General features: G+C 32.3%; 1 long non-coding RNA gene across 1 annotated transcript; it reads right to left on the reverse strand.

Annotated features, from left to right (window-relative positions):
• Positions 1-3,951: 3,951 nt before the first annotated feature.
• Positions 3,952-4,606, reverse strand: LOC18054573. Its single transcript, XR_002903965.1, has 2 exons — positions 4,495-4,606; positions 3,952-4,365 (listed from the first exon to the last, which is right to left on the reverse strand). It is a non-coding gene; the product is annotated as an uncharacterized LOC18054573 (long non-coding RNA).
• Positions 4,607-12,740: the final 8,134 nt, after the last annotated feature.

Genomic DNA, 12,740 nt, shown 5'->3' on the forward strand with positions numbered 1-12,740 from the left:
TTTAGTATTATAATGATAATAATATTATATTATTAAATTATGTGGTTTAATAATTTTTATTTTACACACAGTTTAATAATTTTTAAAAACTTTAACAAATTCAAGATTGTAGATTAGAGAACACACGCAAACGTAGGTGTGTATATAAGAATGAATAAATAAATAAACTTTAAAAAAAAAATGCGTCCTTGTCGTTTGCATTTGACTGGTGCTGTTAAGTTTAGAAGGACCACCTAATTATCTAACATTATTGGGTATAAATGTATAATCGGATCGGTTGAATTAATAATTAAATAAAATTTAGATTACTAAAGTCGGGTGACAGAACAGAACAGTTCATCTACCGGGAAGGTCGTCTCAAGTTTTCAATTCATATTTCTAACTAATATAAAGATTATTATTATTATTATTATTTTTTGGCATTTCAAAACAGAAAAAAAAAAAAATTGTTTAGGTAAACTTTTACATATTTTATTAATGGTATAATTAGTTGGAATCATTGTCCCAGCGGCTGGCAGTGGGCGGTAAAGAGGCTTGCCTACGTCTAATTTGGGCTCGAGTTTAAACAGTTGAACCCCAAATTTAGGTATGGGCTGTGTTTAGAGTTTTTACGTACTATTTACGAGTACAAAGAACGATGCATTTCGACCTAAGAATTTATTCTAGCGTACTGATATTTGACCATCAAATTATCTTGCAAGCCCTTTTTTTAATTTATCTTATTATTTTTCATAATTATTTGTATTGAACAATAAAAAAATTTTTAGTTTATTTTATTCACGCTCTACCTCCTTCTCTCTCTAATAGTAATTAACAAAGTGAGGGCTAATAAGATAAATTGAAAGAGTAAAATATCATTGTTCCATATTTTATTAGATCTCCTTTCAACATGAACGGACATCATTTACTTTCGCTTAATGAGTTATTAAAAATCTCATTGAGTCAGTTGGATTAAAACTAGATCTAATCACTCTTCAAATAAAGAGTAAGATAATCATGTTGGCTTGGTCTGATACCAGAACGACATCTAATGTTATTTATCCTATCAATTTTGCTTTTGCTTCCCCGCTCCGTCACTATGAAACTATGAATTTTGATTTGTTAGAGAAGCACCGCAAAGATCCAATTTTCACCATTCTATACTAGTTATATCAACACTACTAAAGATCCCAAAATTTGAAGTTTAACTTAGTCTTAACTGACATGTCAGTCAACTAGGGTGAGCATCAACCTACTCAACCCATGAAACCGACCCAAGCCGCATGATTTTTTGCTGTTTGATTTGGGTTGGTAAAATATATGGGTTGGGCTGAAAATTTTTAACCCAACCTTCACACACGCATAGGGATGATAATTATACCCGTAAACCTGCAAACCCACCCAAACCCGTCCGCTGCGGGTAATTTTACCCGTTGCGAGTGGGTTTAGTATTATAAACTAAAACCCGTACATGGATGTAGGTGGGTTTGTTATTAACTTTATATCCGGTGGATACCCACATGGATATCCGCCAGACCCGCAATATTTTTTCTAAATATTTTTATTTAATTTTAATCTAAAAAATGTATAAAGAAAATAATGTAATTATTCAAATTATCAAATAGCCAAAGGCCTAAAGTTGTGTATGTGTGTACGTGACCCATCTTCCATTCTAAAGTCATGACCTAAAGAAAACTAAAGGCATTTCCCCTTTGACTTAGCCGCACACCCGTGTGACTATCTCTCATCTCTGTCTTCATTCAATCATTCTTTTCTTCTTTAGTCGTGAGCTTGTGATAGTGAGCCAGTGCCTTACACCCAACTTAATTCATGGATTATTATATACCTATTATAATTTTGTTTGTACTATTTTTCTTTAACTTAATACATGAATTATTTTATTATTATAATTTTTTTCTTCGAATTAGTAGTTAAAAATATTATTCTTAATTATTATTGTAGGCATCGTGTTGGATGGGTGCTTATGATGGTGAATGAAATGAATATCTTCTCTTGGAGCTTGTTTTAAATGATAATATGAAATGTAATTGTTATTTTTAGATAGTAGTTTGTGTTTTTTAAATGGATTTATGTAATTTATACTTAAAATTGAGAATTTGTGTTGGATTGATGTTGAAATTTTAATTTTTCATTTACATTGTTTAAATATAAAATTGAGCATGTTATATGAAATTTGAGGTTATTATTATAAATTTATATACTATACATTTGTGATTTTAAATGCAGAAACTCGCAAAAAATATGTCGGGTACCATTGCGGGTTTGGTAATTGTCAAAACCCACTGTGGGTTGCGGGTGGGTTTGGTAATTTAAATTTTGTGCGGGTTTGGTTTTGGTAATGACAAAACCGCTGCGGGCGGTGCCCATTGCCATCCCTACATACACACAAAATTGATAATTTATATAAAAATTAAAAAAAAACAAAATATAAATATAGAAGGATAAGAAAGTCTCTCACAACTGTCGAAACTTTGTCAATTATAGTAACCCTAACGCAAATTCATTTTGAATTGCAGCCCAGCCGCAAAGGTTCTTATTTTTGTTTTGAAACAAATTGGTCAACTTTATTGTTAAGAATTGAATTGGATTAAATTATTAGGTGCTCTATAATATTTTTTTATGAAATAAATTGGTAAATTTTTGGTTGTGAAGGTGTCAAGAACAATTTCACCAAACCGAATCTTCAAATTTCACATTATATTTCATCTCAAATCATTATCAATTCCACGACAGTCATGGGGATTTAAAAAAGTAGGTGACGTGAAACTGGGTTCTTTCGTGTTGGCCATTTAGATGCATGTTTTCCATGCTTAGATTATTAGTTTTTGACTAGAGGAAGGGATTTCGGGACCAATATTCTGCAATTTTCACATAAAATAGGAGGAAAAAGAAATCGTGATTGATATTTCTTTTTCGTCCTATTGAAACAAGTTTTGCTAATATTTATATGAATTGAGTTATTTGGTGTGAATTTTTTTTAATGAAAAAACTATGGATAATTTTGGAATTTTTAAGAGTGTGTTGAGTAAATATTTAATTTTTAAATTAAACAAATGGGCGTTTCAAGTAAAATGGTGTTCAACACCCGCCCTTTGGGGTAGGGATGGTAAGATAACTCGGATGATCTGGGTCGGGTTTAATATGTACTGCATTTAAATAATATGTAGATTCGGTATTGATTTTTTTGAATCCGAACGTATCCAGGTCCAAGTCTAAGTTTAGGTATATCCAGAACTCGGATATATTTATTTTCAATATAAATATAAAAAATAAAAAATCAATGGAAAAAGAACATCAAAACCCTAGTTTACATATTTTAGGCTTTTAGCTTATATGGCCGCCGCCATTTCCTTTCTCTTTCATCTACCAAATTCATCAATTTAAATCATTATCATTATCAAATCGTCATCAATCATCATCAAAAGCTTGAATCTCTCAATAACTCCTAAGCCCATTCACAGTCACAGTTCACGCATCTATGTTTTAGTTTGCTATCATTTTAGCTGTTGTTTGATGATGATAAGCTGACAATCACAAAATTTAGGTTTTGCTTTGCACTTTTACTGCACTGTTTTGTTATTATTCGTATTTTTATATTGAAGCAAATCGGTGATGGAAAAAAATTGGTAAAATTGAACATCAATGCCCTACCTTCGGTTTTCTACTCGGAAACAAGCCCATAAATGCTGGTGCCCATTCTGGAATTTTGCCATCCCTCGTTTGGGGCATATTCCATTAAGACCATTGGGGTATATTTACTTTCACCAATCAGATTTTATCTCACCAGCTGATTGTCCAACGTAAAATCAAACTACTACAAGGGTACAATAGTCTTTTCATAGAAATCGACTCGAGGGTTTAGCTAAAGGATCGCTTATTCCGGAGATTATACTGGGAAAAAGGAATCAATTAATGATAAGACTACAAAAAAAAAAAAAAAAAAACTGCAAGTCAGATAATGAAGGGTATTATACATTTTAAACGCTTATACACGTCCAGATACATTTTCAACGCTTATACACGTCCAGATACATTCTCAAAGGTCAAACCTCAGGAGAGGCATCCACAAACTACCCCAACCAAACACAAACCAAAAGATCTGCCTCTGCTGGTCCGGTGGAGTTCCCTTCTTGTCCTGGATCTTAGCCTTGACATTGTCGATTGTGTCAGAGCTTTCGACCTTCAAATTTATGTTTTGCCGGTCAGGGTTTTCACAAATATCTGCATGCCACCCCTGAAAAGGCGGACCGAATGAAGGGTTGACCCGTGGATGTTGTAGTCTACAAGTGTGCGACCATCCTCGAGTCGTTTGCCAGCAAAGATGAACCTCTGCTGGTCTCGTAGGATCTCTTCCTTGTCCTCGATCTGTTGGATCAAAGAAACACCATATCAGAATAGATCCATACAAGCAATCAAACCAAACAAACAATATTAACATAACCAACATCTCTAGATAGATCAAAAAATAGAAAAAGTAATTATAATCATTATTACCTTGACAGAGAGATTAGGAGGCCTTTCATGGAAGAAAAATCCCACCCACAGATAAAGAGAGAGAAAAAAAAAGAGAGGCCAACCGACGAGAGAGTCGGTGGGTAGAGAGAAAGAGAGAGGAAATTCCTCCTTTTGTAGCCGGGATTGACAATTTTTTTTTTTTTTTTTTTGAAAAGACACGATTGACCATTAAAATGACGAGATTGCCCAAATTCCGTCCAGTACAATGATGCCACGTCTTTAATATTTGGTGTCCCCTTCCTGACCCACACGCCGACATTAGTTTGGCAAACCGTTGACGAATCGGAAGAGGCGGACATCTTTGAAATTTTAGGATATTGGCACGTACGACTTACGAGTGTGCCACACCTCACACGCTCGCTCATCATTCTAATTTTCTATTTGTATATTTGTGGATCATTTTTAACGATTTAAAGTTATTTAAAAAATATTAAATAAGTTATTCTGAAAAGAAAATCTCTAAAAATTTAAAGATTTCTATGACGACATTTCTGATAATAAAGTTCAATTTTTTTTTTCAATGTGTAATTTTAAGTTTTTGAGCTGGATGAAAGTGAAAATTATGGTAATGTAATTGAATTAATCATAAATAAATATTATTATATTATAAGAATCACTATGGTAATGTAATTGAACTAATCATAAATAAAAATAGTGATTCAGGAATAAGAGGGAAATTTTACAATCACAAAAAGAATATAAAATTGAGAATTCTCGATTAGGTTGATAATCCATGTTGATAATTTATGATAATTTTCAATAAAGTATCATTGAGATTTATTGATAAAGCCAAAAAAATTAGAGTTCAGAATATTTAATCAAGCTACTCACTTCAATAATATCATGCTATGTTAGTTCAATAGTATAAGTCATGATTATTTTTTAATATTCTAGTATCTATTTTTTTTTTAACATAAAAAATAAAATGCATTGCAGTACTGCAAATTCATAACTCCTACAACACGTAGTCCACACACAATACACTATTCAATCAAATTACCAGTCCATTACAACAAATAATCAATTAAATTATTTTATTATATTGATGTACTAGAGGAAAAATTGTGCAAACAAAGTATCAATAAAGGATATTTTCTACTCTATATACAAACAATAAATTCAATATTTATTCGAGATGGCTCTTAACTATTTTAATGTACCCTCCACATTAAAGTTGGATTTATTAATTAAATTAATGCAGTGATCGATTTGCAGATAAAAAAAAAAAAAATTTAAACCTCATGACCACTTTATATGGGTAGAGCATGGAAACACAAACAAAAAATTGAAAAGGGAAAATAAATTCCATCGCAGAGAAAGAGGAAAGTTGGACTTACGTTTGCAGCAAGTTTTCCTCAATTGAAGCAACTAATTAAATTATAAGCTTATAATTTAAATACCTTTAATCAAATTCTCATTTCTTGCTTATAATTGAAGCAACTAGATTATCACTTCCTTCACGTATATATTAGCTGTTATTATATTAACGTATTAGCTGCATATCCGTGGCTTATTGCATGATTTATAAATTACTCTTTCATGATTGTTTCGCCAGCACGCGCCCATGCTTCCTAGATGAGCGTGGGTTTGTTTTTCCGTTATTTCCTCCGTTGTTTCTCCCTCAACAGACGGAGTCTACCAAACTCATTAGCCGATAATAGTTCTTGCCATCACCCACTTGACAATTAACTAATGGATCCCCTAAGTTGCAGCTCACTCGCGTAAGTTACAGCTCACTCGCGTAAGTTACACCTGTCCTGTATAATTTTATGTAGCCCCCTATACTCTATATTATTTATACTTTATTTATACGTATTATAAATTTTTTTGCATTGTAAACTTTCATTTAGCCCTTACACTCTATTTTATTTCATTAAAACCTTTAGAGTATCAATTCACCACCCCCTATAATTTTAAATTCCCAAAATACCCTCAATTTAATTAAAAAATATAATTATTGTTAAATGATTTATAATTATAATAATTATTTTATTATAACTATAAATATAATTATAATTTTTAAATAGATTATTATTGTTGTTGTTGTTGTTATTATTATTATTATTATTAACAAGAATAAAAATTATGATAAAAATTAATTAAAGATTATATAGTAATTTGTTACAATTTAATTCATTTTGATTTTGATTCTAAGACAAAGTAAATACATAAATGGTAATACATCTCATTATAATTACGATTTTTGTAGTTCAAGTAAATAAATTATTCTGATTCCAATTCTTCATTTCGATTATAGCTATTCTGATTTTAACTCATTATATTTCTAACTAATTTCGATTCCTGTTTAGTGAACACACTATAAAATTGTAAACCATTCTATATTCAATTAGACCACTCTATATTATTTACAATTTATTCATAAGTATTATGAGTTTTATAGTGCATTCACTAAACATGAATCAAAATTAGCTGGAAACATGAATCAAAATTAGAATCGGAATAGCTATAATCAAAATAAGGAATTGGAATTAGAATAATTTATTTACTTAAACTGCATGAATCGTAATTAGAATGAGCTGTATTATCATTTATGTGTTTATTTTGTCTTAGAATCAAAATCAGAATGAATTAAATTGTAACAAATTACTATATAATCTTTAATTAGTTTTTATCATAATTATTATTTTGTATTTTAATTATTGTTATTATTCAAAAATTAATTATTAATAATAATTATCATTAATTATTATTATTAACAATTTAACGAAAAAATTATTATTAATTATTTTTATAAATTAATTAATTATAATACTTTTTATTCTTGTTAATAATAATAATAATAATAATAATTTATTTAATAATTATTATATGTTTTAATTAAATGGATCGTATTTTGGGAATTTAAAATTATAGGGGGTGAATTGGTACTTTAAGGGTTTCAATGAAATAAAATAAAGTGCAAGGGACAAAACAAAATTTTATAATACAGAACGTTCTATAATACTTATTAAAAAATATTAAATAACATAGGAATTGAATAAAATTTTATAGGACAGTTGTAACTTACATTAGCTGTAACTAAGGCAGACCATTAATTAATTATTTAAATTCATCCTTTATTTTTCCTTATTAAAAAATTAATTTATTATTCGAATTATGACTGGCGGTATGATTTTTTTTTTTTTTTTGGTTTTGACCACGAGGTATCTTGGGGAGGGCCCCAACTGTGGGAGGCACCTTTAAGCCCGTACCTCAATCCAGACTAGAAGTCCCCGCTTGAACCGAGAGGCACATGTTCTCCCAACAAAGGCGACTTCCCTGCGACTCGAACTGAGGAGCAAACCCAGTCAACCCACTTAAGGGGACTCCATTGCTAGTGAAGCCAACACTTTGTTAGTACTGTCGATATGATTTTGATCCAATGATTTAAGGGCACGGCTACGATACATGCATGTATGTGATACATGCAAGCAATAAAAAAATAGAAAAAAACATAGCAATTGTTTAGCTGCCACAAACATTAAAAAATAATAATAACCGGGAACAACCGGTTGCTCTTTAACGTAATTAAATAATAATAAATATTATTATATTTAAATAAAACAAATGTAATAATAATAAAATAATAACTATTTTAGTATTATTTTAGGTCACATAATAATACAAAATTAGTTATAATAACAAAAAATAGTTCCAAATTTAATAATGTTAATTTCAAAATCAATGGTAGCAGTTCCACATTTATTGGTGCAATATTGGTAAGATTTTGATGGTTGCAAGTTAATAATCCAATGTTTCATATTTATTAACCTAAGTTTCAAGTTGCGTTGGAATCAACTTTAATGGTCATTGTTTCAAAATTAATGGTAGGTGTTTGATATTTGTTGTCCACAACATGAAAAGCTCTAAAGGTTGCAAGTTAATGATTACATGTTTCATGTATATTGGCCTAAGTTTCAATTTAATTTGGTTCCAAATTTAATGATCCTAATTTCAAGAATAATGGTAGTTGTTTCAAATTTATTGGTCCATATTTTACATAACCATCAGGTTTGCACGTTAATAATCCAATGTTTCATATCTATTGACCAAAGTTTCAAGTTGCTTTGGCTTTAAGTTTAATGGTTCATGTTTTAAAATTAATGGTAGATGTCGATTTACAAGTACGAAAAATGATGCATTTCGACCCAAGATTTTATTTTAGCGTACTGATATTTGACCATCAAATTATCTTGCACGCCTTTACTTTTCATAATTATCCGTACTGATATTTAAACCCTACAACCTTCAGCATCGTAATGGGGATCAAAGATGGAGGGGAACCAGTATACATCCGAGAAGAAGCGGGTGGTATAATTGAACTGCGTGCCAAGTATAGAACAGGTGGAAGAGGAATTGAAATAGCCGCAGTTACTGAAAGACTGATAGCTAGTGAGAGTAGTGATGATGACTTTAAGATCATGTTTTCTTTGTTTGTTTTAGGAACTGTATTGTGTCCCACAAGTGTCAGCTACATTAATCCGATGTATCTGCATGCCCTAAAAGATGTGCAGTTAATTAGGAAAAAAAATTGGGCTACATGGTGCTTCAACTTTCTGTGGGAGGGCATAGCGAAGTATAAAGATCATCAAGTGAAGTCAGTTAGTACTTGTGTTTTGTTTTTAGAGGTATATTTAAGAAATCTTAGATGCCATAATTAATTTGCCAAATATGAAAAATAAAATGACGTACGTAGTAATTATTTTTTGAATGAACAGTTGTTCTACTTTAGTGTTGTTTTGTATGATCGATGTTCCATGGACAGAACAGTTTGCCTTGTTAGTGTATAGACCAAGGAAGAGATTCGGCGATTATTGAATTGGCGGAAAAAGTTTGGGGACATGACAAGTACTGAGCTTTGTTTTATTTTTTGTCTTGTTCACACATGTATTTAATTTTGTTTACGATTAATTGAATATATTTTGATTGTCATTATGTATGATTGTTATGCATATTTATTTTAGGTTCCAAATGCGTGAATTAAATTTTCTGCAGCTCGAAAGAAATTTCCCTCATTTTGAACAAACCAAAGATGCTGGGCCGAGCACTGTTAATATGGAGGAAGCTTTTAGGGTGCTAACACAGTGTGTCCAAAGAATTGAACACAAAATGGATTCGTTCAATGTGAGAATGGAAATGGTTGAGAAGTCTTTGGAGGAATTGAGATCCAAGTCTCCGGTTGGTGCACCATCAAAACAACCATATGATCCATGCCCGCCATCTCCGAGCTTGAAAATAGTAGAACCAACATGTCCAGTCAAAAAAACCGAGCCAACCACTGATGGAAAAAACAAAATGGTAATGGATAGCGATGAGGACTCTGTGGATCGCAGATTGAACCTGAGCCTCGATAAAATAATGGGCTGGATGGGGAAAAGAGAAGGAATCGGTGAATTTCGCAAAGATCCTACCCACTTTGTCCTTATTCCACCACCTAATTCCGAGATGAGGTACAGTTTTATAACGTCGTTTTCTAAAAATTATTTTGATGATAACTCACTTATGAAGTAATTTACATATAATTTTTTTTTATGAAATATATAGACGAACCAGTTCAACTTAAGCAAGAACTTCAAACATTTACTAGTGTCAGTGTCCTGCCAACGCCACCAAGTAGGAATCGTAGGCCAGGCCGATATCAACTTTCACCATACGATCAAGTGTCGAGGGGAGCAAATCCCAAGTATAAAGCTGGTCCGTTTCAAGTCAATGATCCAGTTACGCTGGAAGAATTGAAGCTTATTCAATATGCTTTTAACAAAGAGGCTGACGGAAGGTAAAATTCAGAAGACTGAAATTAGTTTTCTGTATATAGTTGTTATGCTATACGACTAAAAAATTACCGTGTTTTATCTTTAGTGAAATCATTGTTTCTAGCTATGGCGAAATTCTTAATCGGCATTCTTTATTGACTCTTTTGCCGGGGGCTTATCTATGTGGAGAGGTATTATGTTTCAACATTTGGTGATGTCACAATATATGTTTGTCCTTTATTATATGTTATTATATATCTCAATCAATATGATCACTTTTAGGTGATTTCTATGAAAGCGCATCACCTCACCCTCATTCAGTAGGTGGTGGAGAAAGATGTGCCAATGAACTGGTATTTACCAACAAGATATTCTGTGAGTCTCGCCGGTACTTGTTGCATTGTGTTTTGGTTTCTTTATTGACAACTTCCTTATGCAACATTGTCTTTATCATGTGTAGCAAGCAGTTCTAATGGTCGGAGATGAGGTGGATTGTTTTGCAAGGGCAGCTAGATGTGGAAAGAATTTTATGCAACAAGTGCATAGGTGTCAAAAGGTTAGTTTCTTAACCTTTTACTTATTTCAGTTTATACTAGTGTGCTTGGTGTATGACATTGACAATTGAAATGTTAGATTTATGTGCCAATAAACGATGAATCATCTCATTGGTACCTACTGATCGTGAATGTCAGCAATACAAGTGCAGAAATATGGGATCCTCTTCCAGATCCCCGCAATAATAGAAGACGGTGCGTATTGTATCTTAATCATGTTCTTTGTTTTCATGATCTATTTAACATTATCAGTTATGCATATTGTGTTATATTCATATCCATAATATTGTCTGGTTTTCGACATTGCCGACAGCTACATTCCTTGGATTGGATTCTGCCGCCCCAATTGCCAAGCAATATGCAACGCGTGACGTTCCAAGACTTTCCAATCAACCGGGGCATTGGAGTTCCAAAGCAAAGGAATGGATATGACTGTGGGGTTTATGTGATAAATTTTATGGACAGCCCAGAATTTATTCCGAAGAAATCGTCAACTTTGGTACGACTATGCCAAACTTGTTTAATGGTTGAACTTAAAATTTTGTTAACTTCATAATTATATGAAAGCTACTAATTATATGTAAGTAATATTAGTTTCCTTTCAAATTGACCAGTACACATATGAGGATACACAGGGTAGGCTAGCCATTCAACTAATTAATTCTGCATTGAATCAAAATCGAGATAAATTGCTGGAACTAAGCAACGCACAGTTTGCAATTCATGCTGTAATGGTGAACCCTGTATCCTCTCAAGTGCAAAAGCCATTTCATCAACAAAGCGGCAACATTCGTAAGAAGAAGAAAGTTAACACGAGAACGCATGCTTAGATATCCAACCATACTAGGGAATGATTATGCAAGTGATTGCATACTATTTTTTGTTGTAAGCTTTTTGAAACGTGTTGGGAGGTCATACCGTGACTTTTTTTTGTCTTCTTGCTTACGATGGTTGTAAAATCAATTTTAATGGAGAATTATCTTTAAATTTATGACATGGTTATGCATTCTCGGCCGAGACATTATTTAACTATAATGAACATATGCATGTTAACAGTGTTCACATCTCATCATTTGATATTGAACTGGTTGTCATGTTGGTACATGATAATAGAATTCAAATGGTAATACATATTGACTCATTTTAATGGCGCTGTTTAATGAGGCCACCAATAAAAAACATTAGAAAATTGGTTGCTTACATGACCTAACAATGTTAGATTGACAGCAGCAAAGGCTCCAGGATTCTGGGTGCTTGATGAATTGAATACGACAAAACAGTTTCTATCGACACTAAAATCAATACCATGAAAGTTATTTGCAATGAAATATCCAACAATGCAATAATTAAACACATGATAAAGAACTTTGGACATACCTTAGTTGGGTGCAATCATTCCCTTGAATAGGACAAGTTCGTGCTGTATGCCCAACTTGACGATATTTTCCACACTTTCTAGAGCTTTCTGCTACACATTTTGCTTTAGACATAGCGCCCTTGGTCTTTACAACTGCAGGATTACAAAGTTTTATTCCCATCCGCAATTTTTTATTTGGGAGACCGTCTCGTTCAGATTGTTATTCATAAGTTAATGTTAGCCGATTGATTTCTACCAACGCATTTTCATAGTCTTCAACGTTTTTTGCTGCATTGTAGCACATTTTATTGCAAGCTGCAGACAATGCACTAAATCTAGCTGCCTCTGAAACATTGGTGTCAACTTCTGGTTTTGTGGTCTTGCAAGTATTATGTTCCTTGGCTTTTTTTGTCTATCTATGAAGAACCATATTGTCAGGAATCTTTTCAATTTGTTCCACTTTCAAGACATGAAACATATGCCTACAAGGAAGCCTAACGGACTCCATCATTTGACAAGAACACTGTATGTGGTTTTCTTGTAGATTATGGATGGCATTCC

Source organism: Citrus clementina, unplaced genomic scaffold, assembly GCF_000493195.1.
Source record: "Citrus clementina cultivar Clemenules unplaced genomic scaffold, Citrus_clementina_v1.0 scaffold_1, whole genome shotgun sequence".
In the NCBI taxonomy this organism is placed as follows: Eukaryota; Viridiplantae; Streptophyta; class Magnoliopsida; order Sapindales; family Rutaceae; genus Citrus; species Citrus x clementina.